This window comes from Lithobates pipiens, unplaced genomic scaffold (assembly GCF_037356315.1).
Source record: "Lithobates pipiens isolate NorthernLeopardFrog02 unplaced genomic scaffold, aLitPip1_a1.2 Scaffold_1, whole genome shotgun sequence".
NCBI lineage: Eukaryota > Metazoa > Chordata > Amphibia > Anura > Ranidae > Lithobates > Lithobates pipiens.
This window is the reverse complement of record NW_027507685.1, coordinates 242,308,364-242,333,606: the sequence shown is the minus strand read 5'-3', so window position 1 is coordinate 242,333,606 and position 25,243 is coordinate 242,308,364. Positions and strand designations below refer to the sequence as shown.

General features: G+C 54.7%; 25 non-coding genes across 25 annotated transcripts; all 25 read left to right on the top strand.

Annotated features, from left to right (window-relative positions):
* Nucleotides 1–13,165: 13,165 nt before the first annotated feature.
* On the top strand, nucleotides 13,166–13,237 carry TRNAE-CUC (transfer RNA glutamic acid (anticodon CUC)). The gene has a single exon. It is a non-coding gene; the product is annotated as a tRNA-Glu (tRNA).
* A 345-nt stretch (nucleotides 13,238–13,582) lies between these two features.
* On the top strand, nucleotides 13,583–13,654 carry TRNAE-CUC (transfer RNA glutamic acid (anticodon CUC)). Its single transcript has one exon. It is a non-coding gene; the product is annotated as a tRNA-Glu (tRNA).
* Nucleotides 13,655–13,999: 345 nt separating this feature from the next.
* Nucleotides 14,000–14,071, top strand: TRNAE-CUC (transfer RNA glutamic acid (anticodon CUC)). The gene has a single exon. It is a non-coding gene; the product is annotated as a tRNA-Glu (tRNA).
* Nucleotides 14,072–14,416: 345 nt separating this feature from the next.
* TRNAE-CUC (transfer RNA glutamic acid (anticodon CUC)) lies at nucleotides 14,417–14,488 on the top strand. Its single transcript has one exon. It is a non-coding gene; the product is annotated as a tRNA-Glu (tRNA).
* A 345-nt stretch (nucleotides 14,489–14,833) lies between these two features.
* On the top strand, nucleotides 14,834–14,905 carry TRNAE-CUC (transfer RNA glutamic acid (anticodon CUC)). The gene has a single exon. It is a non-coding gene; the product is annotated as a tRNA-Glu (tRNA).
* A 345-nt stretch (nucleotides 14,906–15,250) lies between these two features.
* Nucleotides 15,251–15,322, top strand: TRNAE-CUC (transfer RNA glutamic acid (anticodon CUC)). Its single transcript has one exon. It is a non-coding gene; the product is annotated as a tRNA-Glu (tRNA).
* Nucleotides 15,323–15,667: 345 nt separating this feature from the next.
* TRNAE-CUC (transfer RNA glutamic acid (anticodon CUC)) lies at nucleotides 15,668–15,739 on the top strand. The gene has a single exon. It is a non-coding gene; the product is annotated as a tRNA-Glu (tRNA).
* A 762-nt stretch (nucleotides 15,740–16,501) lies between these two features.
* TRNAE-CUC (transfer RNA glutamic acid (anticodon CUC)) lies at nucleotides 16,502–16,573 on the top strand. Its single transcript has one exon. It is a non-coding gene; the product is annotated as a tRNA-Glu (tRNA).
* A 345-nt stretch (nucleotides 16,574–16,918) lies between these two features.
* On the top strand, nucleotides 16,919–16,990 carry TRNAE-CUC (transfer RNA glutamic acid (anticodon CUC)). Its single transcript has one exon. It is a non-coding gene; the product is annotated as a tRNA-Glu (tRNA).
* Nucleotides 16,991–17,335: 345 nt separating this feature from the next.
* On the top strand, nucleotides 17,336–17,407 carry TRNAE-CUC (transfer RNA glutamic acid (anticodon CUC)). Its single transcript has one exon. It is a non-coding gene; the product is annotated as a tRNA-Glu (tRNA).
* A 345-nt stretch (nucleotides 17,408–17,752) lies between these two features.
* On the top strand, nucleotides 17,753–17,824 carry TRNAE-CUC (transfer RNA glutamic acid (anticodon CUC)). The gene has a single exon. It is a non-coding gene; the product is annotated as a tRNA-Glu (tRNA).
* A 345-nt stretch (nucleotides 17,825–18,169) lies between these two features.
* On the top strand, nucleotides 18,170–18,241 carry TRNAE-CUC (transfer RNA glutamic acid (anticodon CUC)). Its single transcript has one exon. It is a non-coding gene; the product is annotated as a tRNA-Glu (tRNA).
* A 345-nt stretch (nucleotides 18,242–18,586) lies between these two features.
* TRNAE-CUC (transfer RNA glutamic acid (anticodon CUC)) lies at nucleotides 18,587–18,658 on the top strand. The gene has a single exon. It is a non-coding gene; the product is annotated as a tRNA-Glu (tRNA).
* Nucleotides 18,659–19,003: 345 nt separating this feature from the next.
* Nucleotides 19,004–19,075, top strand: TRNAE-CUC (transfer RNA glutamic acid (anticodon CUC)). The gene has a single exon. It is a non-coding gene; the product is annotated as a tRNA-Glu (tRNA).
* Nucleotides 19,076–19,420: 345 nt separating this feature from the next.
* Nucleotides 19,421–19,492, top strand: TRNAE-CUC (transfer RNA glutamic acid (anticodon CUC)). The gene has a single exon. It is a non-coding gene; the product is annotated as a tRNA-Glu (tRNA).
* Nucleotides 19,493–19,837: 345 nt separating this feature from the next.
* On the top strand, nucleotides 19,838–19,909 carry TRNAE-CUC (transfer RNA glutamic acid (anticodon CUC)). Its single transcript has one exon. It is a non-coding gene; the product is annotated as a tRNA-Glu (tRNA).
* Nucleotides 19,910–20,254: 345 nt separating this feature from the next.
* On the top strand, nucleotides 20,255–20,326 carry TRNAE-CUC (transfer RNA glutamic acid (anticodon CUC)). Its single transcript has one exon. It is a non-coding gene; the product is annotated as a tRNA-Glu (tRNA).
* Nucleotides 20,327–20,671: 345 nt separating this feature from the next.
* On the top strand, nucleotides 20,672–20,743 carry TRNAE-CUC (transfer RNA glutamic acid (anticodon CUC)). Its single transcript has one exon. It is a non-coding gene; the product is annotated as a tRNA-Glu (tRNA).
* A 762-nt stretch (nucleotides 20,744–21,505) lies between these two features.
* TRNAE-CUC (transfer RNA glutamic acid (anticodon CUC)) lies at nucleotides 21,506–21,577 on the top strand. The gene has a single exon. It is a non-coding gene; the product is annotated as a tRNA-Glu (tRNA).
* Nucleotides 21,578–21,922: 345 nt separating this feature from the next.
* TRNAE-CUC (transfer RNA glutamic acid (anticodon CUC)) lies at nucleotides 21,923–21,994 on the top strand. Its single transcript has one exon. It is a non-coding gene; the product is annotated as a tRNA-Glu (tRNA).
* Nucleotides 21,995–22,339: 345 nt separating this feature from the next.
* On the top strand, nucleotides 22,340–22,411 carry TRNAE-CUC (transfer RNA glutamic acid (anticodon CUC)). The gene has a single exon. It is a non-coding gene; the product is annotated as a tRNA-Glu (tRNA).
* A 762-nt stretch (nucleotides 22,412–23,173) lies between these two features.
* On the top strand, nucleotides 23,174–23,245 carry TRNAE-CUC (transfer RNA glutamic acid (anticodon CUC)). The gene has a single exon. It is a non-coding gene; the product is annotated as a tRNA-Glu (tRNA).
* Nucleotides 23,246–23,590: 345 nt separating this feature from the next.
* On the top strand, nucleotides 23,591–23,662 carry TRNAE-CUC (transfer RNA glutamic acid (anticodon CUC)). Its single transcript has one exon. It is a non-coding gene; the product is annotated as a tRNA-Glu (tRNA).
* Nucleotides 23,663–24,007: 345 nt separating this feature from the next.
* TRNAE-CUC (transfer RNA glutamic acid (anticodon CUC)) lies at nucleotides 24,008–24,079 on the top strand. The gene has a single exon. It is a non-coding gene; the product is annotated as a tRNA-Glu (tRNA).
* Nucleotides 24,080–24,424: 345 nt separating this feature from the next.
* Nucleotides 24,425–24,496, top strand: TRNAE-CUC (transfer RNA glutamic acid (anticodon CUC)). The gene has a single exon. It is a non-coding gene; the product is annotated as a tRNA-Glu (tRNA).
* The last annotated feature ends 747 nt before the right edge of the window (nucleotides 24,497–25,243 follow it).

Below are 25,243 nucleotides of genomic sequence, written 5' to 3'. Positions count from 1 at the left end.
AGTTGCGCTGAGCCTTGTCAAGCTTTTCGCGCTTTTAGGCCCACATGGTCAACTCGGCCAGCTGTTAAGAGACTAGGATAACCCACTGCTAACCAGCTGTAGCTAGAAGTGCCTCCTTCACCCCATTTTGGAGACCTTGGTTCTGACGGAAGAAAGCCGTATTTGCCCACTCCAAAGTGCATCAACGCCATCTTGGGTATTTGCCATTGACTTCGTCTCGCTTGCCTGGGAAGAACGGGGCACACCTCTCCCTGGTGGTCTAGTGGCTAGGATTCGGCGCTCTCACCGCCGCGGCCCGGGTTCGACTCCCGGTCAGGGAATTCTTCTTTGCCCTGGTAGCAGCTGGACACTATCGTCTGGGCTTCTGCTTCGTTAAGGGCCAAAAAATGCTCCGCCATCCATCGGCCTGGTTTTCTCAGTTGCGCTGAGCCTTGTCAAGCTTTTCGCGCTTTTAGGCCCACATGGTCAACTCGGCCAGCTGTTAAGAGACTAGGATAACCCACTGCTAACCAGCTGTAGCTAGAAGTGCCTCCTTCACCCCATTTTGGAGACCTTGGTTCTGACGGAAGAAAGCCGTATTTGCCCACTCCAAAGTGCATCAACGCCATCTTGGGTATTTGCCATTGACTTCGTCTCGCTAGCCTGGGAAGAACAGGGCACACCTCTCCCTGGTGGTCTAGTGGCTAGGATTCGGCGCTCTCACCGCTGCGGCCCGGGTTCGACTCCCGGTCAGGGAATTCTTCTTTGCCCTGGTAGCAGCTGGACACTATCGTCTGGGCTTCTGCTTCGTTAAGGGCCAAAAAATGCTCCGCCATCCATCGGCCTGGTTTTCTCAGTTCCGCTGAGCCTTGTCAAGCTTTTAGGCCCACATGGCCAACTCGGCCAGCTGTTAAGAGACTAGGATAACCCACTGCTAACCAGCTGTAGCTAGAAGTGCCTCCTTCACCCCATTTTGGAGACCTTGGTTCTGACGGAAGAAAGCCGTATTTGCCCACTCCAAAGTGCATCAACGCCATCTTGGGTATTTGCCATTGACTTCGTCTCGCTAGCCTGGGAAAAACGGGGCACACCTCTCCCTGGTGGTCTAGTGGCTAGGGTTCGGCGCTCTCACCGCCGCGGCCCGGGTTCGATTCCCGGTCAGGGAATTCCTCTTTGCCCTGGTAGCAGCTGAACACTATCGTCTGGGCTTCTGCTTCGTTAAGGGCCAAAAAATGCTCCGCCATCCATCGGCCTGGTTTTCTCAGTTGCGCTGAGCCTTGTCAAGCTTTTCGCGCTTTTAGGCCCACATGGTCAACTCGGCCAGCTGTTAAGAGACTAGGATAACCCACTGCTAACCAGCTGTAGCTAGAAGTGCCTCCTTCACCCCATTTTGGAGACCTTGGTTCTGACGGAAGAAAGCCGTATTTGCCCACTCCAAAGTGCATCAACGCCATCTTGGGTATTTGCCATTGACTTCGTCTCGCTAGCCTGGGAAGAACGGGGCACACCTCTCCCTGGTGGTCTAGTGGCTAGGATTCGGCGCTCTCACCGCCGCGGCCCGGGTTCGATTCCCGGTCAGGGAATTCTTCTTTGCCCTGGTAGCAGCTGGACACTATCGTCTGGGCTTCTGCTTCGTTAAGGGCCAAAAAATGCTCCGCCATCCATCGGCCTGGTTTTCTCAGTTGCGCTGAGCCTTGTCAAGCTTTTCGCGCTTTTAGGCCCACATGGTCAACTCGGCCAGCTGTTAAGAGACTAGGATAACCCACTGCTAACCAGCTGTAGCTAGAAGTGCCTCCTTCACCCCATTTTGGAGACCTTGGTTCTGACGGAAGAAAGCCGTATTTGCCCACTCCAAAGTGCATCAACGCCATCTTGGGTATTTGCCATTGACTTCGTCTCGCTTGCCTGGGAAGAACGGGGCACACCTCTCCCTGGTGGTCTAGTGGCTAGGATTCGGGCTCTCACCGCCGCGGCCCGGGTTCGATTCCCGGTCAGGGAATTCTTCTTTGCCCTGGTAGCAGCTGGACACTATCGTCTGGGCTTCTGCTTCGTTAAGGGCCAAAAAATGCTCCGCCATCCATCGGCCTGGTTTTCTCAGTTGCGCTGAGCCTTGTCAAGCTTTTCGCGCTTTTAGGCCCACATGGTCAACTCGGCCAGCTGTTAAGAGACTAGGATAACCCACTGCTAACCAGCTGTAGCTAGAAGTGCCTCCTTCACCCCATTTTGGAGACCTTGGTTCTGACGGAAGAAAGCCGTATTTGCCCACTCCAAAGTGCATCAACGCCATCTTGGGTATTTGCCATTGACTTCGTCTCGCTAGCCTGGGAAGAACAGGGCACACCTCTCCCTGGTGGTCTAGTGGCTAGGATTCGGCGCTCTCACCGCCGCGGCCCGGGTTCGATTCCCGGTCAGGGAATTCTTCTTTGCCCTGGTAGCAGCTGCACACTATCGTCTGGGCTTCTGCTTCGTTAAGGGCCAAAAAATGCTCCGCCATCCATCGGCCTGGTTTTCTCAGTTCCGCTGAGCCTTGTCAAGCTTTTCGCGCTTTTAGGCCCACATGGCCAACTCGGCCAGCTGTTAAGAGACTAGGATAACCCACTGCTAACCAGCTGTAGCTAGAAGTGCCTCCTTCACCCCATTTTGGAGACCTTGGTTCTGACGGAAGAAAGCCGTATTTGCCCACTCCAAAGTGCATCAACGCCATCTTGGGTATTTGCCATTGACTTCGTCTCGCTAGCCTGGGAAAAACGGGGCACACCTCTCCCTGGTGGTCTAGTGGCTAGGATTCGGCGCTCTCACCGCCGCGGCCCGGGTTCGATTCCCGGTCAGGGAATTCTTCTTTGCCCTGGTAGCAGCTGGACACTATCGTCTGGGCTTCTGCTTCGTTAAGGGCCAAAAAATGCTCCGCCATCCATCGGCCTGGTTTTCTCAGTTGCGCTGAGCCTTGTCAAGCTTTTCGCGCTTTTAGGCCCACATGGTCAACTCGGCCAGCTGTTAAGAGACTAGGATAACCCACTGCTAACCAGCTGTAGCTAGAAGTGCCTCCTTCACCCCATTTTGGAGACCTTGGTTCTGACGGAAGAAAGCCGTATTTGCCCACTCCAAAGTGCATCAACGCCATCTTGGGTATTTGCCATTGACTTCGTCTCGCTAGCCTGGGAAGAACAGGGCACACCTCTCCCTGGTGGTCTAGTGGCTAGGATTCGGCGCTCTCACCGCCGCGGCCCGGGTTCGATTCCCGGTCAGGGAATTCTTCTTTGCCCTGGTAGCAGCTGAACACTATCGTCTGGGCTTCTGCTTCGTTAAGGGCCAAAAAATGCTCCGCCATCCATCGGCCTGGTTTTCTCAGTTCCGCTGAGCCTTGTCAAGCTTTTCGCGCTTTTAGGCCCACATGGCCAACTCGGCCAGCTGTTAAGAGACTAGGATAACCCACTGCTAACCAGCTGTAGCTAGAAGTGCCTCCTTCACCCCATTTTGGAGACCTTGGTTCTGACGGAAGAAAGCCGTATTTGCCCACTCCAAAGTGCATCAACGCCATCTTGGGTATTTGCCATTGACTTCGTCTCGCTAGCCTGGGAAAAACGGGGCACACCTCTCCCTGGTGGTCTAGTGGCTAGGATTCGGCGCTCTCACCGCCGCGGCCCGGGTTCGATTCCCGGTCAGGGAATTCTTCTTTGCCCTGGTAGCAGCTGGACACTATCGTCTGGGCTTCTGCTTCGTTAAGGGCCAAAAAATGCTCCGCCATCCATCGGCCTGGTTTTCTCAGTTGCGCTGAGCCTTGTCAAGCTTTTCGCGCTTTTAGGCCCACATGGTCAACTCGGCCAGCTGTTAAGAGACTAGGATAACCCACTGCTAACCAGCTGTAGCTAGAAGTGCCTCCTTCACCCCATTTTGGAGACCTTGGTTCTGACGGAAGAAAGCCGTATTTGCCCACTCCAAAGTGCATCAACGCCATCTTGGGTATTTGCCATTGACTTCGTCTCGCTAGCCTGGGAAGAACGGGGCACACCTCTCCCTGGTGGTCTAGTGGCTAGGATTCGGCGCTCTCACCGCCGCGGCCCGGGTTCGATTCCCGGTCTGGGAATTCTTCTTTGCCCTGGTAGCAGCTGAACACTATCGTCTGGGCTTCTGCTTCGTTAAGGGCCAAAAAATGCTCCGCCATCCATCGGCCTGGTTTTCTCAGTTCCGCTGAGCCTTGTCAAGCTTTTCGCGCTTTTACACCCACATGGCCAACTCGGCCAGCTGTTAAGAGACTAGGATAACCCACTGCTAACCAGCTGTAGCTAGAAGTGCCTCCTTCACCCCATTTTGGAGACCTTGGTTCTGACGGAAGAAAGCCGTATTTGCCCACTCCAAAGTGCATCAACGCCATCTTGGGTATTTGCCATTGACTTCGTCTCGCTAGCCTGGGAAGAACAGGGCACACCTCTCCCTGGTGGTCTAGTGGCTAGGATTCGGCGCTCTCACCGCCGCGGCCCGGGTTCAATTCCCGGTCAGGGAATTCTTCTTTGCCCTGGTAGCAGCTGGACACTATCGTCTGGGCTTCTGCTTCGTTAAGGGCCAAAAAATGCTCCGCCATCCATCGGCCTGGTTTTCTCAGTTCCGCTGAGCCTTGTCAAGCTTTTCGCGCTTTTAGGCCCACATGGCCAACTCGGCCAGCTGTTAAGAGACTAGGATAACCCACTGCTAACCAGCTGTAGCTAGAAGTGCCTCCTTCACCCCATTTTGGAGACCTTGGTTCTGACGGAAGAAAGCCGTATTTGCCCACTCCAAAGTGCATCAACGCCATCTTGGGTATTTGCCATTGACTTCGTCTCGCTAGCCTGGGAAAAACGGGGCACACCTCTCCCTGGTGGTCTAGTGGCTAGGATTCGGCGCTCTCACCGCCGCGGCCCGGGTTCGATTCCCGGTCAGGGAATTCTTCTTTGCCCTGGTAGCAGCTGGACACTATCGTCTGGGCTTCTGCTTCGTTAAGGGCCAAAAAATGCTCCGCCATCCATCGGCCTGGTTTTCTCAGTTGCGCTGAGCCTTGTCAAGCTTTTCGCGCTTTTAGGCCCACATGGTCAACTCGGCCAGCTGTTAAGAGACTAGGATAACCCACTGCTAACCAGCTGTAGCTAGAAGTGCCTCCTTCACCCCATTTTGGAGACCTTGGTTCTGACGGAAGAAAGTCGTATTTGCCCACTCCAAAGTGCATCAACGCCATCTTGGGTATTTGCCATTGACTTCGTCTCGCTAGCCTGGGAAGAACGGGGCACACCTCTCCCTGGTGGTCTAGTGGCTAGGATTCGGCGCTCTCACCGCCGCGGCCCGGGTTCGATTCCCGGTCAGGGAATTCTTCTTTGCCCTGGTAGCAGCTGGACACTATCGTCTGGGCTTCTGCTTCGTTAAGGGCCAAAAAATGCTCCGCCATCCATCGGCCTGGTTTTCTCAGTTCCGCTGAGCCTTGTCAAGCTTTTCGCGCTTTTACACCCACATGGCCAACTCGGCCAGCTGTTAAGAGACTAGGATAACCCACTGCTAACCAGCTGTAGCTAGAAGTGCCTCCTTCACCCCATTTTGGAGACCTTGGTTCTGACGGAAGAAAGCCGTATTTGCCCACTCCAAAGTGCATCAACGCCATCTTGGGTATTTGCCATTGACTTCGTCTCGCTAGCCTGGGAAGAACGGGGCACACCTCTCCCTGGTGGTCTAGTGGCTAGGATTCGGCGCTCTCACCGCCGCGGCCCGGGTTCGATTCCCGGTCAGGGAATTCTTCTTTGCCCTGGTAGCAGCTGGACACTATCGTCTGGGCTTCTGCTTCGTTAAGGGCCAAAAAATGCTCCGCCATCCATCGGCCTGGTTTTCTCAGTTGCGCTGAGCCTTGTCAAGCTTTTCGCGCTTTTAGGCCCACATGGTCAACTCGGCCAGCTGTTAAGAGACTAGGATAACCCACTGCTAACCAGCTGTAGCTAGAAGTGCCTCCTTCACCCCATTTTGGAGACCTTGGTTCTGACGGAAGAAAGCCGTATTTGCCCACTCCAAAGTGCATCAACGCCATCTTGGGTATTTGCCATTGACTTCGTCTCGCTTGCCTGGGAAGAACGGGGCACACCTCTCCCTGGTGGTCTAGTGGCTAGGATTCGGCGCTCTCACCGCCGCGGCCCGGGTTCGATTCCCGGTCAGGGAATTCTTCTTTGCCCTGGTAGCAGCTGGACACTATCGTCTGGGCTTCTGCTTCGTTAAGGGCCAAAAAATGCTCCGCCATCCATCGGCCTGGTTTTCTCAGTTGCGCTGAGCCTTGTCAAGCTTTTCGCGCTTTTAGGCCCACATGGTCAACTCGGCCAGCTGTTAAGAGACTAGGATAACCCACTGCTAACCAGCTGTAGCTAGAAGTGCCTCCTTCACCCCATTTTGGAGACCTTGGTTCTGACGGAAGAAAGCCGTATTTGCCCACTCCAAAGTGCATCAACGCCATCTTGGGTATTTGCCATTGACTTCGTCTCGCTAGCCTGGGAAGAACAGGGCACACCTCTCCCTGGTGGTCTAGTGGCTAGGATTCGGCGCTCTCACCGCCGCGGCCCGGGTTCGATTCCCGGTCAGGGAATTCTTCTTTGCCCTGGTAGCAGCTGGACACTATCGTCTGGGCTTCTGCTTCGTTAAGGGTCAAAAAATGCTCCGCCATCCATCGGCCTGGTTTTCTCAGTTGCGCTGAGCCTTGTCAAGCTTTTCGCGCTTTTAGGCCCACATGGTCAACTCGGCCAGCTGTTAAGAGACTAGGATAACCCACTGCTAACCAGCTGTAGCTAGAAGTGCCTCCTTCACCCCATTTTGGAGACCTTGGTTCTGACGGAAGAAAGCCGTATTTGCCCACTCCAAAGTGCATCAACGCCATCTTGGGTATTTGCCATTGACTTCGTCTCGCTAGCCTGGGAAGAACAGGGCACACCTCTCCCTGGTGGTCTAGTGGCTAGGATTCGGCCCTCTCACCGCCGCGGCCCGGGTTCGATTCCCGGTCAGGGAATTCTTCTTTGCCCTGGTAGCAGCTGGACACTATCGTCTGGGCTTCTGCTTCGTTAAGGGCCAAAAAATGCTCCGCCATCCATCGGCCTGGTTTTCTCAGTTCCGCTGAGCCTTGTCAAGCTTTTCGCGCTTTTAGGCCCACATGGCCAACTCGGCCAGCTGTTAAGAGACTAGGATAACCCACTGCTAACCAGCTGTAGCTAGAAGTGCCTCCTTCACCCCATTTTGGAGACCTTGGTTCTGACGGAAGAAAGCCGTATTTGCCCACTCCAAAGTGCATCAACGCCATCTTGGGTATTTGCCATTGACTTCGTCTCGCTAGCCTGGGAAAAACGGGGCACACCTCTCCCTGGTGGTCTAGTGGCTAGGATTCGGCGCTCTCACCGCCGCGGCCCGGGTTCGATTCCCGGTCAGGGAATTCTTCTTTGCCCTGGTAGCAGCTGGACACTATCGTCTGGGCTTCTGCTTCGTTAAGGGCCAAAAAATGCTCCGCCATCCATCGGCCTGGTTTTCTCAGTTGCGCTGAGCCTTGTCAAGCTTTTCGCGCTTTTAGGCCCACATGGTCAACTCGGCCAGCTGTTAAGAGACTAGGATAACCCACTGCTAACCAGCTGTAGCTAGAAGTGCCTCCTTCACCCCATTTTGGAGACCTTGGTTCTGACGGAAGAAAGCCGTATTTGCCCACTCCAAAGTGCATCAACGCCATCTTGGGTATTTGCCATTGACTTCGTCTCGCTAGCCTGGGAAGAACGGGGCACACCTCTCCCTGGTGGTCTAGTGGCTAGGATTCGGCGCTCTCACCGCCGCGGCCCGGGTTCGATTCCCGGTCAGGGAATTCTTCTTTGCCCTGGTAGCAGCTGGACACTATCGTCTGGGCTTCTGCTTCGTTAAGGGCCAATAAATGCTCCGCCATCCATCGGCCTGGTTTTCTCAGTTGCGCTGAGCCTTGTCAAGCTTTTCGCGCTTTTAGGCCCACATGGTCAACTCGGCCAGCTGTTAAGAGACTAGGATAACCCACTGCTAACCAGCTGTAGCTAGAAGTGCCTCCTTCACCCCATTTTGGAGACCTTGGTTCTGACGGAAGAAAGCCGCATTTGCCCACTCCAAAGTGCATCAACGCCATCTTGGGTATTTGCCATTGACTTCGTCTCGCTAGCCTGGGAAGAACAGGGCACACCTCTCCCTGGTGGTCTAGTGGCTAGGATTCGGCGCTCTCACCGCCGCGGCCCGGGTTCGATTCCCGGTCAGGGAATTCTTCTTTGCCCTGGTAGCAGCTGGACACTATCGTCTGGGCTTCTGCTTCGTTAAGGGCCAAAAAATGCTCCGCCATCCATCGGCCTGGTTTTCTCAGTTCCGCTGAGCCTTGTCAAGCTTTTCGCGCTTTTAGGCCCACATGGCCAACTCGGCCAGCTGTTAAGAGACTAGGATAACCCACTGCTAACCAGCTGTAGCTAGAAGTGCCTCCTTCACCCCATTTTGGAGACCTTGGTTCTGACGGAAGAAAGCCGTATTTGCCCACTCCAAAGTGCATCAACGCCATCTTGGGTATTTGCCATTGACTTCGTCTCGCTAGCCTGGGAAAAACGGGGCACACCTCTCCCTGGTGGTCTAGTGGCTAGGATTCGGCGCTCTCACCGCCGCGGCCCGGGTTCGATTCCCGGTCAGGGAATTCTTCTTTGCCCTGGTAGCAGCTGGACACTATCGTCTGGGCTTCTGCTTCGTTAAGGGCCAAAAAATGCTCCGCCATCCATCGGCCTGGTTTTCTCAGTTGCGCTGAGCCTTGTCAAGCTTTTCGCGCTTTTAGGCCCACATGGTCAACTCGGCCAGCTGTTAAGAGACTAGGATAACCCACTGCTAACCAGCTGTAGCTAGAAGTGCCTCCTTCACCCCATTTTGGAGACCTTGGTTCTGACGGAAGAAAGCCGTATTTGCCCACTCCAAAGTGCATCAACGCCATCTTGGGTATTTGCCATTGACTTCGTCTCGCTAGCCTGGGAAGAACGGGGCACACCTCTCCCTGGTGGTCTAGTGGCTAGGATTCGGCGCTCTCACCGCCGCGGCCCGGGTTCGATTCCCGGTCAGGGAATTCTTCTTTGCCCTGGTAGCAGCTGGACACTATCGTCTGGGCTTCTGCTTCGTTAAGGGCCAAAAAATGCTCCGCCATCCATCGGCCTGGTTTTCTCAGTTCCGCTGAGCCTTGTCAAGCTTTTCGCGCTTTTACACCCACATGGCCAACTCGGCCAGCTGTTAAGAGACTAGGATAACCCACTGCTAACCAGCTGTAGCTAGAAGTGCCTCCTTCACCCCATTTTGGAGACCTTGGTTCTGACGGAAGAAAGCCGTATTTGCCCACTCCAAAGTGCATCAACGCCATCTTGGGTATTTGCCATTGACTTCGTCTTGCTAGCCTGGGAAGAACAGGGCACACCTCTCCCTGGTGGTCTAGTGGCTAGGATTCGGCGCTCTCACCGCCGCGGCCCAGGTTCGATTCCCGGTCAGGGAATTCTTCTTTGCCCTGGTAGCAGCTGGACACTATCGTCTGGGCTTCTGCTTCGTTAAGGGCCAAAAAATGCTCCGCCATCCATCGGCCTGGTTTTCTCAGTTCCGCTGAGCCTTGTCAAGCTTGTCGCGCTTTTAGGCCCACATGGCCAACTCGGCCAGCTGTTAAGAGACTAGGATAACCCACTGCTAACCAGCTGTAGCTAGAAGTGCCTCCTTCACCCCATTTTGGAGACCTTGGTTCTGACGGAAGAAAGACGTATTTGCCCACTCCAAAGTGCATCAACGCCATCTTGGGTATTTGCCATTGACTTCGTCTTGCTAGCCTGGGAAGAACAGGGCACACCTCTCCCTGGTGGTCTAGTGGCTAGGATTCGGCGCTCTCACCGCCGCGGCCCGGGTTCGATTCCCAGTCAGGGAATTCTTCTTTGCCCTGGTAGCAGCTGGACACTATCGTCTGGGCTTCTGCTTCGTTAAGGGCCAAAAAATGCTCCGCCATCCATCGGCCTGGTTTTCTCAGTTCCGCTGAGCCTTGTCAAGCTTTTCGCGCTTTTAGGCCCACATGGCCAACTCGGCCAGCTGTTAAGAGACTAGGATAACCCACTGCTAACCAGCTGTAGCTAGAAGTGCCTCCTTCACCCCATTTTGGAGACCTTGGTTCTGACGGAAGAAAGCCGTATTTGCCCACTCCAAAGTGCATCAACGCCATCTTGGGTATTTGTCATTGACTTCGTCTCGCTAGCCTGGGAAGAACGGGGCACACCTCTCCCTGGTGGTCTAGTGGCTAGGATTCGGCGCTCTCACCGCCGCGGCCCGGGTTCGATTCCCGGTCAGGGAATTCTTCTTTGCCCTGGTAGCAGCTGGACACTATCGTCTGGGCTTCTGCTTCGTTAAGGGCCAAAAAATGCTCCGCCATCCATCGGCCTTGTTTTCTCAGTTGCGCTGAGCCTTGTCAAGCTTTTCGCGCTTTTAGGCCCACATGGTCAACTCGGCCAGCTGTTAAGAGACTAGGATAACCCACTGCTAACCAGCTGTAGCTAGAAGTGCCTCCTTCACCCCATTTTGGAGACCTTGGTTCTGACGGAAGAAAGCCGTATTTGCCCACTCCAAAGTGCATCAACGCCATCTTGGGTATTTGCCATTGACTTCGTCTCGCTAGCCTGGGAAGAACAGGGCACACCTCTCCCTGGTGGTCTAGTGGCTAGGATTCGGCGCTCTCACCGCCGCGGCCCGGGTTCGATTCCCGGTCAGGGAATTCTTCTTTGCCCTGGTAGCAGCTGGACACTATCGTCTGGGCTTCTGCTTCGTTAAGGGCCAAAAAATGCTCCGCCATCCATCGGCCTGGTTTTCTCAGTTCCGCTGAGCCTTGTCAAGCTTTTCGCGCTTTTAGGCCCACATGGCCAACTCGGCCAGCTGTTAAGAGACTAGGATAACCCACTGCTAACCAGCTGTAGCTAGAAGTGCCTCCTTCACCCCATTTTGGAGACCTTGGTTCTGACGGAAGAAAGCCGTATTTGCCCACTCCAAAGTGCATCAACGCCATCTTGGGTATTTGCCATTGACTTCGTCTCGCTAGCCTGGGAAAAACGGGGCACACCTCTCCCTGGTGGTCTAGTGGCTAGGATTCGGCGCTCTCACCGCCGCGGCCCGGGTTCGATTCCCGGTCAGGGAATTCTTCTTTGCCCTGGTAGCAGCTGGACACTATCGTCTGGGCTTCTGCTTCGTTAAGGGCCAAAAAATGCTCCGCCATCCATCGGCCTGGTTTTCTCAGTTGCGCTGAGCCTTGTCAAGCTTTTCGCGCTTTTAGGCCCACATGGTCAACTCGGCCAGCTGTTAAGAGACTAGGATAACCCACTGCTAACCAGCTGTAGCTAGAAGTGCCTCCTTCACCCCATTTTGGAGACCTTGGTTCTGACGGAAGAAAGCCGTATTTGCCCACTCCAAAGTGCATCAACGCCATCTTGGGTATTTGCCATTGACTTCGTCTCGCTAGCCTGGGAAGAACGGGGCACACCTCTCCCTGGTGGTCTAGTGGCTAGGATTCGGCGCTCTCACCGCCGCGGCCCGGGTTCGATTCCCGGTCAGGGAATTCTTCTTTACCCTGGTAGCAGCTGGACACTATCGTCTGGGCTTCTGCTTCGTTAAGGGCCAAAAAATGCTCCGCCATCCATCGGCCTGGTTTTCTCAGTTCCGCTGAGCCTTGTCAAGCTTTTCGCGCTTTTACACCCACATGGCCAACTCGGCCAGCTGTTAAGAGACTAGGATAACCCACTGCTAACCAGCTGTAGCTAGAAGTGCCTCCTTCACCCCATTTTGGAGACCTTGGTTCTGACGGAAGAAAGCCGTATTTGCCCACTCCAAAGTGCATCAACGCCATCTTGGGTATTTGCCATTGACTTCGTCTTGCTAGCCTGGGAAGAACAGGGCACACCTCTCCCTGGTGGTCTAGTGGCTAGGATTCGGCGCTCTCACCGCCGCGGCCCGGGTTCGATTCCCGGTCAGGGAATTCTTCTTTGCCCTGGTAGCAGCTGGACACTATCGTCTGGGCTTCTGCTTCGTTAAGGGCCAAAAAATGCTCCGCCATCCATCGGCCTGGTTTTCTCAGTTCCGCTGAGCCTTGTCAAGCTTTTCGCGCTTTTAGGCCCACATGGCCAACTCGGCCAGCTGTTAAGAGACTAGGATAACCCACTGCTAACCAGCTGTAGCTAGAAGTGCCTCCTTCACCCCATTTTGGAGACCTTGGTTCTGACGGAAGAAAGCCGTATTTGCCCACTCCAAAGTGCATCAACGCCATCTTGGGTATTTGCCATTGACTTCGTCTCGCTAGCCTGGGAAAAACGGGGCACACCTCTCCCTGGTGGTCTAGTGGCTAGGATTCGGCGCTCTCACCGCCGCGGCCCGGGTTCGATTCCCGGTCAGGGAATTCTTCTTTGCCCTGGTAGCAGCTGGACACTATCGTCTGGGCTTCTGCTTCGTTAAGGGCCAAAAAATGCTCCGCCATCCATCGGCCTGGTTTTCTCAGTTGCGCTGAGCCTTGTCAAGCTTTTCGCGCTTTTAGGCCCACATGGTCAACTCGGCCAGCTGTTAAGAGACTAGGATAACCCACTGCTAACCAGCTGTAGCTAGAAGTGCCTCCTTCACCCCATTTTGGAGACCTTGGTTCTGACGGAAGAAAGCCGTATTTGCCCACTCCAAAGTGCATCAACGCCATCTTGGGTATTTGCCATTGACTTCGTCTCGCTAGCCTGGGAAGAACAGGGCACACCTCTCCCTGGTGGTCTAGTGGCTAGGATTCGGCGCTCTCACCGCCGCGGCCCGGGTTCGATTCCCGGTCAGGGAATTCTTCTTTGCCCTGGTAGCAGCTGGACACTATCGTCTGGGCTTCTGCTTCGTTAAGGGCCAAAAAATGCTCCGCCATCCATCGGCCTGGTTTTCTCAGTTCCGCTGAGCCTTGTCAAGCTTTTCGCGCTTTTAGGCCCACATGGCCAACTCGGCCAGCTGTTAAGAGACTAGGATAACCCACTGCTAACCAGCTGTAGCTAGAAGTGCCTCCTTCACCCCATTTTGGAGACCTTGGTTCTGACGGAAGAAAGCCGTATTTGCCCACTCCAAAGTGCATCAACGCCATCTTGGGTATTTGCCATTGACTTCGTCTCGCTAGCCTGGGAAAAACAGGGCACACCTCTCCCTGGTGGTCTAGTGGCTAGGATTCGGCGCTCTCACCGCCGCGGCCCGGGTTCGATTCCCGGTCAGGGAATTCTTCTTTGCCCTGGTAGCAGCTGGACACTATCGTCTGGGCTTCTGCTTCGTTAAGGGCCAAAAAATGCTCCGCCATCCATCGGCCTGGTTTTCTCAGTTGCGCTGAGCCTTGTCAAGCTTTTCGCGCTTTTAGGCCCACATGGTCAACTCGGCCAGCTGTTAAGAGACTAGGATAACCCACTGCTAACCAGCTGTAGCTAGAAGTGCCTCCTTCACCCCATTTTGGAGACCTTGGTTCTGACGGAAGAAAGCCGTATTTGCCCACTCCAAAGTGCATCAACGCCATCTTGGGTATTTGCCATTGACTTCGTCTCGCTAGCCTGGGAAGAACAGGGCACACCTCTCCCTGGTGGTCTAGTGGCTAGGATTCGGCGCTCTCACCGCCGCGGCCCGGGTTCGATTCCCGGTCAGGGAATTCTTCTTTGCCCTGGTAGCAGCTGGACACTATCGTCTGGGCTTCTGCTTCGTTAAGGGCCAAAAAATGCTCCGCCATCCATCGGCCTGGTTTTCTCAGTTCCGCTGAGCCTTGTCAAGCTTTTCGCGCTTTTAGGCCCACATGGCCAACTCGGCCAGCTGTTAAGAGACTAGGATAACCCACTGCTAACCAGCTGTAGCTAGAAGTGCCTCCTTCACCCCATTTTGGAGACCTTGGTTCTGACGGAAGAAAGCCGTATTTGCCCACTCCAAAGTGCATCAACGCCATCTTGGGTATTTGCCATTGACTTCGTCTCGCTAGCCTGGGAAAAACGGGGCACACCTCTCCCTGGTGGTCTAGTGGCTAGGATTCGGCGCTCTCACCGCCGCGGCCCGGGTTCGATTCCCGGTCAGGGAATTCTTCTTTGCCCTGGTAGCAGCTGGACACTATCGTCTGGGCTTCTGCTTCGTTAAGGGCCAAAAAATGCTCCGCCATCCATCGGCCTGGTTTTCTCAGTTCCGCTGAGCCTTGTCAAGCTTTTCGCGCTTTTAGGCCCACATGGCCAACTCGGCCAGCTGTTAAGAGACTAGGATAACCCACTGCTAACCAGCTGTAGCTAGAAGTGCCTCCTTCACCCCATTTTGGAGACCTTGGTTCTGACGGAAGAAAGCCGTATTTGCCCACTCCAAAGTGCATCAACGCCAGCTTGGGTATTTGCCATTGACTTCGTCTCGCTAGCCTGGGAAGAACGGGGCACACCTCTCCCTGGTGGTCTAGTGGCTAGGATTCGGCGCTCTCACCGCCGCGGCCCGGGTTCGATTCCCGGTCAGGGAATTCTTCTTTGCCCTGGTAGCAGCTGGACACTATCGTCTGGGCTTCTGCTTCGTTAAGGGCCAAAAAATGCTCCGCCATCCATCGGCCTGGTTTTCTCAGTTGCGCTGAGCCTTGTCAAGCTTTTCGCGCTTTTAGGCCCACATGGTCAACTCGGCCAGCTGTTAAGAGACTAGGATAACCCACTGCTAACCAGCTGTAGCTAGAAGTGCCTCCTTCACCCCATTTTGGAGACCTTGGTTCTGACGGAAGAAAGCCGTATTTGCCCACTCCAAAGTGCATCAACGCCATCTTGGGTATTTGCCATTGACTTCGTCTCGCTAGCCTGGGAAGAACAGGGCACACCTCTCCCTGGTGGTCTAGTGGCTAGGATTCGGCGCTCTCACCGCCGCGGCCCGGGTTCGATTCCCGGTCAGGGAATTCTTCTTTGCCCTGTTAGCAGCTGGACACTATCGTCTGGGCTTCTGCTTCGTTAAGGGCCAAAAAATGCTCCGCCATCCATCGGCCTGGTTTTCTCAGTTCCGCTGAGCCTTGTCAAGCTTTTCGCGCTTTTAGGCCCACATGGCCAACTCGGCCAGCTGTTAAGAGACTAGGATAACCCACTGCTAACCAGCTGTAGCTAGAAGTGCCTCCTTCACCCCATTTTGGAGACCTTGGTTCTGACGGAAGAAAGCCGTATTTGCCCACTCCAAAGTGCATCAACGCCATCTTGGGTATTTGCCATTGACTTCGTCTCGCTAGCCTGGGAAAAACGGGGCACACCTCTCCCTGGTGGTCTAGTGGCTAGGATTCGGCGCTCTCACCGCCGCGGCCCGGGTTCGATTCCCGGTCAGGGAATTCTTCTTTGCCCTGGTAGCAGCTGGACACTATCGTCTGGGCTTCTGCTTCGTTAAGGGCCAAAAAATGCTCCGCCATCCATCGGCCTGGTTTTCTCAGTTGCGCTGAGCCTTGTCAAGCTTTTCGCGCTTTTAGGCCCACATGGTCAACTCGGCCAGCTGTTAAGAGACTAGGATAACCCACTGCTAACCAGCTGTAGCTAGAAGTGCCTCCTTCACCCCATTTTGGAGACCTTGGTTCTGACGGAAGAAAGCCGTATTTGCCCACTCCAAAGTGCATCAACGCCATCTTGGGTATTTGCCATTGACTTCGTCTCGCTAGCCTGGGAAGAACGGGGCACACCTCTCCCTGGTGGTCTAGTGGCTAGGATTCGGCGCTCTCACCGCCGCGGCCCGGGTTCGATTCCCGGTCAGGGAATTCTTCTTTGCCCTGGTAGCAGCTGGACACTATCGTCTGGGCTTCTGCTTCGTTAAGGGCCAAAAAATGCTCCGCCATCCATCGGCCTGGTTTTCTCAGTTGCGCTGAGCCTTGTCAAGCTTTTCGCGCTTTTAGGCCCACATGGTCAACTCGGCCAGCTGTTAAGAGACTAGGATAACCCACTGCTAACCAGCTGTAGCTAGAAGTGCCTCCTTCACCCCATTTTGGAGACCTTGGTTCTGACGGAAGAAAGCCGTATTTGCCCACTCCAAAGTGCATCAACGCCATCTTGGGTATTTGCCATTGACTTCGTCTCGCTAGCCTGGGAAAAACGGGGCACACCTCTCCCTGCTGGTCTAGTGGCTAGGATTCGGCGCTCTCACCGCCGCGGCCCGGGTTCGATTCCCGGTCAGGGAATTCTTCTTTGCCCTGGTAGCAGCTGGACACTATCGTCTGGGCTTCTGCTTCGTTAAGGGCCAAAAAATGCTCCGCCATCCATCGGCCTGGTTTTCTCAGTTGCGCTGAGCCTTGTCAAGCTTTTCGCGCTTTTAGGCCCACATGGTCAACTCGGCCAGCTGTTAAGAGACTAGGATAACCCACTGCTAACCAGCTGTAGCTAGAAGTGCCTCCTTCACCCCATTTTGGAGACCTTGGTTCTGACGGAAGAAAGCCGTATTTGCCCACTCCAAAGTGCATCAACGCCATCTTGGGTATTTGCCATTGACTTCGTCTCGCTAGCCTGGGAAGAACAGGGCACACCTCTCCCTGGTGGTCTAGTGGCTAGGATTCGGCGCTCTCACCGCCGCGGCCCGGGTTCGATTCCCGGTCAGGGAATTCTTCTTTGCCCTGGTAGCAGCTGGACACTATCGTCTGGGCTTCTGCTTCGTTAAGGGCCAAAAAATGCTCCGCCATCCATCGGCCTGGTTTTCTCAGTTCCGCTGAGCCTTGTCAAGCTTTTCGCGCTTTTAGGCCCACATGGCCAACTCGGCCAGCTGTTAAGAGACTAGGATAACCCACTGCTAACCAGCTGTAGCTAGAAGTGCCTCCTTCACCCCATTTTGGAGACCTTGGTTCTGACGGAAGAAAGCCGTATTTGCCCACTCCAAAGTGCATCAACGCCATCTTGGGTATTTGCCATTGACTTCGTCTCGCTAGCCTGGGAAAAACGGGGCACACCTCTCCCTGGTGGTCTAGTGGCTAGGATTCGGCGCTCTCACCGCCGCGGCCCGGGTTCGATTCCCGGTCAGGGAATTCTTCTTTGCCCTGGTAGCAGCTGGACACTATCGTCTGGGCTTCTGCTTCGTTAAGGGCCAAAAAATGCTCCGCCATCCATCGGCCTGGTTTTCTCAGTTCCGCTGAGCCTTGTCAAGCTTTTCGCGCTTTTAGGCCCACATGGCCAACTCGGCCAGCTGTTAAGAGACTAGGATAACCCACTGCTAACCAGCTGTAGCTAGAAGTGCCTCCTTCACCCCATTTTGGAGACCTTGGTTCTGACGGAAGAAAGCCGTATTTGCCCACTCCAAAGTGCATCAACGCCAGCTTGGGTATTTGCCATTGACTTCGTCTCGCTAGCCTGGGAAGAACGGGGCACACCTCTCCCTGGTGGTCTAGTGGCTAGGATTCGGCGCTCTCACCGCCGCGGCCCGGGTTCGATTCCCGGTCAGGGAATTCTTCTTTGCCCTGGTAGCAGCTGGACACTATCGTCTGGGCTTCTGCTTCGTTAAGGGCCAAAAAATGCTCCGCCATCCATCGGCCTGGTTTTCTCAGTTGCGCTGAGCCTTGTCAAGCTTTTCGCGCTTTTAGGCCCACATGGTCAACTCGGCCAGCTGTTAAGAGACTAGGATAACCCACTGCTAACCAGCTGTAGCTAGAAGTGCCTCCTTCACCCCATTTTGGAGACCTTGGTTCTGACGGAAGAAAGCCGTATTTGCCCACTCCAAAGTGCATCAACGCCATCTTGGGTATTTGCCATTGACTTCGTCTCGCTAGCCTGGGAAGAACAGGGCACACCTCTCCCTGGTGGTCTAGTGGCTAGGATTCGGCGCTCTCACCGCCGCGGCCCGGGTTCGATTCCCGGTCAGGGAATTCTTCTTTGCCCTGTTAGCAGCTGGACACTATCGTCTGGGCTTCTGCTTCGTTAAGGGCCAAAAAATGCTCCGCCATCCATCGGCCTGGTTTTCTCAGTTCCGCTGAGCCTTGTCAAGCTTTTCGCGCTTTTAGGCCCACATGGCCAACTCGGCCAGCTGTTAAGAGACTAGGATAACCCACTGCTAACCAGCTGTAGCTAGAAGTGCCTCCTTCACCCCATTTTGGAGACCTTGGTTCTGACGGAAGAAAGCCGTATTTGCCCACTCCAAAGTGCATCAACGCCATCTTGGGTATTTGCCATTGACTTCGTCTCGCTAGCCTGGGAAAAACGGGGCACACCTCTCCCTGGTGGTCTAGTGGCTAGGATTCGGCGCTCTCACCGCCGCGGCCCGGGTTCGATTCCCGGTCAGGGAATTCTTCTTTGCCCTGGTAGCAGCTGGACACTATCGTCTGGGCTTCTGCTTCGTTAAGGGCCAAAAAATGCTCCGCCATCCATCGGCCTGGTTTTCTCAGTTGCGCTGAGCCTTGTCAAGCTTTTCGCGCTTTTAGGCCCACATGGTCAACTCGGCCAGCTGTTAAGAGACTAGGATAACCCACTGCTAACCAGCTGTAGCTAGAAGTGCCTCCTTCACCCCATTTTGGAGACCTTGGTTCTGACGGAAGAAAGCCGTATTTGCCCACTCCAAAGTGCATCAACGCCATCTTGGGTATTTGCCATTGACTTCGTCTCGCTAGCCTGGGAAGAACAGGGCACACCTCTCCCTGGTGGTCTAGTGGCTAGGATTCGGCGCTCTCACCGCCGCGGCCCGGGTTCGATTCCCGGTCAGGGAATTCTTCTTTGCCCTGGTAGCAGCTGGACACTATCGTCTGGGCTTCTGCTTCGTTAAGGGCCAAAAAATGCTCCGCCATCCATCGGCCTGGTTTTCTCAGTTGCGCTGAGCCTTGTCAAGCTTTTCGCGCTTTTAGGCCCACATGGTCAACTCGGCCAGCTGTTAAGAGACTAGGATAACCCACTGCTAACCAGCTGTAGCTAGAAGTGCCTCCTTCACCCCATTTTGGAGACCTTGGTTCTGACGGAAGAAAGCCGTATTTGCCCACTCCAAAGTGCATCAACGCCATCTTGGGTATTTGCCATTGACTTCGTCTCGCTAGCCTGGGAAAAACGGGGCACACCTCTCCCTGGTGGTCTAGTGGCTAGGATTCGGCGCTCTCACCGCCGCGGCCCGGGTTCGATTCCCGGTCAGGGAATTCTTCTTTGCCCTGGTAGCAGCTGGACACTATCGTCTGGGCTTCTGCTTCGTTAAGGGCCAAAAAATGCTCCGCCATCCATCGGCCTGGTTTTCTCAGTTGCGCTGAGCCTTGTCAAGCTTTTCGCGCTTTTAGGCCCACATGGTCAACTCGGCCAGCTGTTAAGAGACTAGGATAACCCACTGCTAACCAGCTGTAGCTAGAAGTGCCTCCTTCACCCCATTTTGGAGACCTTGGTTCTGACGGAAGAAAGCCGTATTTGCCCACTCCAAAGTGCATCAACGCCATCTTGGGTATTTGCCATTGACTTCATCTCGCTAGCCTGGGAAGAACGGGGCACACCTCTCCCTGGTGGTCTAGTGGCTAGGATTCGGCGCTCTCACCGCCGCGGCCCGGGTTCGATTCCCGGTCAGGGAATTCTTCTTTGCCCTGGTAGCAGCTGGACACTATCGTCTGGGCTTCTGCTTCGTTAAGGGCCAAAAAATGCTCCGCCATCCATCGGCCTGGTTTTCTCAGTTCCGCTGAGCCTTGTCAAGCTTTTCGCGCTTTTACACCCACATGGCCAACTCGGCCAGCTGTTAAGAGACTAGGATAACCCACTGCTAACCAGCTGTAGCTAGAAGTGCCTCCTTCACCCCATTTTGGAGACCTTGGTTCTGACGGAAGAAAGCCGTATTTGCCCACTCCAAAGTGCATCAACGCCATCTTGGGTATTTGCCATTGACTTCGTCTTGCTAGCCTGGGAAGAACAGGGCACACCTCTCCCTGGTGGTCTAGTGGCTAGGATTCGGCGCTCTCACCGCCGCGGCCCGGGTTCGATTCCCGGTCAGGGAATTCTTCTTTGCCCTGGTAGCAGCTGGACACTATCGTCTGGGCTTCTGCTTCGTTAAGGGCCAAAAAATGCTCCGCCATCCATCGGCCTGGTTTTCTCAGTTGCGCTGAGCCTTGTCAAGCTTTTCGCGCTTTTAGGCCCACATGGCCAACTCGGCCAGCTGTTAAGAGACTAGGATAACCCACTGCTAACCAGCTGTAGCTAGAAGTGCCTCCTTCACCCCATTTTGGAGACCTTGGTTCTGACGGAAGAAAGCCGTATTTGCCCACTCCAAAGTGCATCAACGCCATCTTGGGTATTTGCCATTGACTTCGTCTCGCTAGCCTGGGAAGAACAGGGCACACCTCTCCCTGGTGGTCTAGTGGCTAGGATTCGGCGCTCTCACCGCCGCGGCCCGGGTTCGATTCCCGGTCAGGGAATTCTTCTTTGCCCTGGTAGCAGCTGGACACTATCGTCTGGGCTTCTGCTTCGTTAAGGGCCAAAAAATGCTCCGCCATCCATCGGCCTGGTTTTCTCAGTTGCGCTGAGCCTTGTCAAGCTTTTCGCGCTTTTAGGCCCACATGGTCAACTCGGCCAGCTGTTAAGAGACTAGGATAACCCACTGCTAACCAGCTGTAGCTAGAAGTGCCTCCTTCACCCCATTTTGGAGACCTTGGTTCTGACGGAAGAAAGCCGTATTTGCCCACTCCAAAGTGCATCAACGCCATCTTGGGTATTTGCCATTGACTTCGTCTCGCTAGCCTGGGAAGAACGGGGCACACCTCTCCCTGGTGGTCTAGTGGCTAGGATTCGGCGCTCTCACCGCCGCGGCCCGGGTTCGATTCCCGGTCAGGGAATTCTTCTTTGCCCTGGTAGCAGCTGGACACTATCGTCTGGGCTTCTGCTTCGTTAAGGGCCAAAAAATGCTCCGCCATCCATCGGCCTGGTTTTCTCAGTTGCGCTGAGCCTTGTCAAGCTTTTCGCGCTTTTAGGCCCACATGGTCAACTCGGCCAGCTGTTAAGAGACTAGGATAACCCACTGCTAACCAGCTGTAGCTAGAAGTGCCTCCTTCACCCCATTTTGGAGACCTTGGTTCTGACGGAAGAAAGCCGTATTTGCCCACTCCAAAGTGCATCAACGCCATCTTGGGTATTTGCCATTGACTTCGTCTCGCTAGCCTGGGAAGAACAGGGCACACCTCTCCCTGGTGGTCTAGTGGCTAGGATTCGGCGCTCTCACTGCCGCGGCCCGGGTTCGATTCCCGGTCAGGGAATTCTTCTTTGCCCTGGTAGCAGCTGGACACTATCGTCTGGGCTTCTGCTTCGTTAAGGGCCAAAAAATGCTCCGCCATCCATCGGCCTGGTTTTCTCAGTTCCGCTGAGCCTTGTCAAGCTTTTCGCGCTTTTAGGCCCACATGGCCAACTCGGCCAGCTGTTAAGAGACTAGGATAACCCACTGCTAACCAGCTGTAGCTAGAAGTGCCTCCTTCACCCCATTTTGGAGACCTTGGTTCTGACGGAAGAAAGCCGTATTTGCCCACTCCAAAGTGCATCAACGCCATCTTGGGTATTTGCCATTGACTTCGTCTCGCTAGCCTGGGAAAAACAGGGCACACCTCTCCCTGGTGGTCTAGTGGCTAGGATTCGGCGCTCTCACCGCCGCGGCCCGGGTTCGATTCCCGGTCAGGGAATTCTTCTTTGCCCTGGTAGCAGCTGGACACTATCGTCTGGGCTTCTGCTTCGTTAAGGGCCAAAAAATGCTCCGCCATCCATCGGCCTGGTTTTCTCAGTTGCGCTGAGCCTTGTCAAGCTTTTCGCGCTTTTAGGCCCACATGGTCAACTCGGCCAGCTGTTAAGAGACTAGGATAACCCACTGCTAACCAGCTGTAGCTAGAAGTGCCTCCTTCACCCCATTTTGGAGACCTTGGTTCTGACGGAAGAAAGCCGTATTTGCCCACTCCAAAGTGCATCAACGCCATCTTGGGTATTTGCCATTGACTTCGTCTCGCTAGCCTGGGAAGAACAGGGCACACCTCTCCCTGGTGGTCTAGTGGCTAGGATTCGGCGCTCTCACCGCCGCGGCCCGGGTTCGATTCCCGGTCAGGGAATTCTTCTTTGCCCTGGTAGCAGCTGGACACTATCGTCTGGGCTTCTGCTTCGTTAAGGGCCAAAAAATGCTCCGCCATCCATCGGCCTGGTTTTCTCAGTTCCGCTGAGCCTTGTCAAGCTTTTCGCGCTTTTAGGCCCACATGGCCAACTCGGCCAGCTGTTAAGAGACTAGGATAACCCACTGCTAACCAGCTGTAGCTAGAAGTGCCTCCTTCACCCCATTTTGGAGACCTTGGTTCTGACGGAAGAAAGCCGTATTTGCCCACTCCAAAGTGCATCAACGCCATCTTGGGTATTTGCCATTGACTTCGTCTCGCTAGCCTGGGAAAAACGGGGCACACCTCTCCCTGGTGGTCTAGTGGCTAGGATTCGGCGCTCTCACCGCCGCGGCCCGGGTTCGATTCCCGGTCAGGGAATTCTTCTTTGCCCTGGTAGCAGCTGGACACTATCGTCTGGGCTTCTGCTTCGTTAAGGGCCAAAAAATGCTCCGCCATCCATCGGCCTGGTTTTCTCAGTTGCGCTGAGCCTTGTCAAGCTTTTCGCGCTTTTAGGCCCACATGGTCAACTCGGCCAGCTGTTAAGAGACTAGGATAACCCACTGCTAACCAGCTGTAGCTAGAAGTGCCTCCTTCACCCCATTTTGGAGACCTTGGTTCTGACGGAAGAAAGCCGTATTTGCCCACTCCAAAGTGCATCAACGCCATCTTGGGTATTTGCCATTGACTTCGTCTCGCTAGCCTGGGAAGAACGGGGCACACCTCTCCCTGGTGGTCTAGTGGCTAGGATTCGGCGCTCTCACCGCCGCGGCCCGCGTTCGATTCCCGGTCAGGGAATTCTTCTTTGCCCTGGTAGCAGCTGGACACTATCGTCTGGGCTTCTGCTTCGTTAAGGGCCAAAAAATGCTCCGCCATCCATCGGCCTGGTTTTCTCAGTTCCGCTGAGCCTTGTCAAGCTTTTCGCGCTTTTACACCCACATGGCCAACTCGGCCAGCTGTTAAGAGACTAGGATAACCCACTGCTAACCAGCTGTAGCTAGAAGTGCCTCCTTCACCCCATTTTGGAGACCTTGGTTCTGACGGAAGAAAGCCGTATTTGCCCACTCCAAAGTGCATCAACGCCATCTTGGGTATTTGCCATTGACTTCGTCTAGCTAGCCTGGGAAGAACAGGGCACACCTCTCCCTGGTGGTCTAGTGGCTAGGATTCGGCGCTCTCACCGCCGCGGCCCGGGTTCGATTCCCGGTCAGGGAATTCTTCTTTGCCCTGGTAGCAGCTGGACACTATCGTCTGGGCTTCTGCTTCGTTAAGGGCCAAAAAATGCTCCGCCATCCATCGGCCTGGTTTTCTCAGTTGCGCTGAGCCTTGTCAAGCTTTTCGCGCTTTTAGGCCCACATGGCCAACTCGGCCAGCTGTTAAGAGACTAGGATAACCCACTGCTAACCAGCTGTAGCTAGAAGTGCCTCCTTCACCCCATTTTGGAGACCTTGGTTCTGACGGAAGAAAGCCGTATTTGCCCACTCCAAAGTGCATCAACGCCATCTTGGGTATTTGCCATTGACTTCGTCTCGCTAGCCTGGGAAGAACGGGGCACACCTCTCCCTGGTGGTCTAGTGGCTAGGATTCGGCGCTCTCACCGCCGCGGCCCGGGTTCGATTCCCGGTCAGGGAATTCTTCTTTGCCCTGGTAGCAGCTGGACACTATCGTCTGGGCTTCTGCTTCGTTAAGGGCCAAAAAATGCTCCGCCATCCATCGGCCTGGTTTTCTCAGTTGCGCTGAGCCTTGTCAAGCTTTTCGCGCTTTTAGGCCCACATGGTCAACTCGGCCAGCTGTTAAGAGACTAGGATAACCCACTGCTAACCAGCTGTAGCTAGAAGTGCCTCCTTCACCCCATTTTGGAGACCTTGGTTCTGACGGAAGAAAGACGTATTTGCCCACTCCAAAGTGCATCAACGCCATCTTGGGTATTTGCCATTGACTTCATCTCGCTAGCCTGGGAAGAACGGGGCACACCTCTCCCTGGTGGTCTAGTGGCTAGGATTCGGCGCTCTCACCGCCGCGGCCCGGGTTCGATTCCCGGTCAGGGAATTCTTCTTTGCCCTGGTAGCAGCTGGACACTATCGTCTGGGCTTCTGCTTCGTTAAGGGCCAAAAAATGCTCCGCCATCCATCGGCCTGGTTTTCTCAGTTGCGCTGAGCCTTGTCAAGCTTTTCGCGCTTTTAGGCCCACATGGTCAACTCGGCCAGCTGTTAAGAGACTAGGATAACCCACTGCTAACCAGCTGTAGCTAGAAGTGCCTCCTTCACCCCATTTTGGAGACCTTGGTTCTGACGGAAGAAAGCCGTATTTGCCCACTCCAAAGTGCATCAACGCCATCTTGGGTATTTGCCATTGACTTCGTCTCGCTAGCCTGGGAAGAACAGGGCACACCTCTCCCTGGTGGTCTAGTGGCTAGGATTCGGCGCTCTCACCGCCGCGGCCCGGGTTCGAATCCCGGTCAGGGAATTCTTCTTTGCCCTGGTAGCAGCTGGACACTATCGTCTGGGCTTCTGCTTCGTTAAGGGCCAAAAAATGCTCCGCCATCCATCGGCCTGGTTTTCTCAGTTCCGCTGAGCCTTGTCAAGCTTTTCGCGCTTTTAGGCCCACATGGCCAACTCGGCCAGCTGTTAAGAGACTAGGATAACCCACTGCTAACCAGCTGTAGCTAGAAGTGCCTCCTTCACCCCATTTTGGAGACCTTGGTTCTGACGGAAGAAAGCCGTATTTGCCCACTCCAAAGTGCATCAACGCCATCTTGGGTATTTGCCATTGACTTCGTCTCGCTAGCCTGGGAAAAACGGGGCACACCTCTCCCTGGTGGTCTAGTGGCTAGGATTCGGCACTCTCACCGCCGCGGCCCGGGTTCGATTCCCGGTCAGGGAATTCTTCTTTGCCCTGGTAGCAGCTGGACACTATCGTCTGGGCTTCTGCTTCGTTAAGGGCCAAAAAATGCTCCGCCATCCATCGGCCTGGTTTTCTCAGTTGCGCTGAGCCTTGTCAAGCTTTTCGCGCTTTTAGGCCCACATGGTCAACTCGGCCAGCTGTTAAGAGACTAGGATAACCCACTGCTAACCAGCTGTAGCTAGAAGTGCCTCCTTCACCCCATTTTGGAGACCTTGGTTCTGACGGAAGAAAGCCGTATTTGCCCACTCCAAAGTGCATCAACGCCATCTTGGGTATTTGCCATTGACTTCGTCTCGCTAGCCTGGGAAG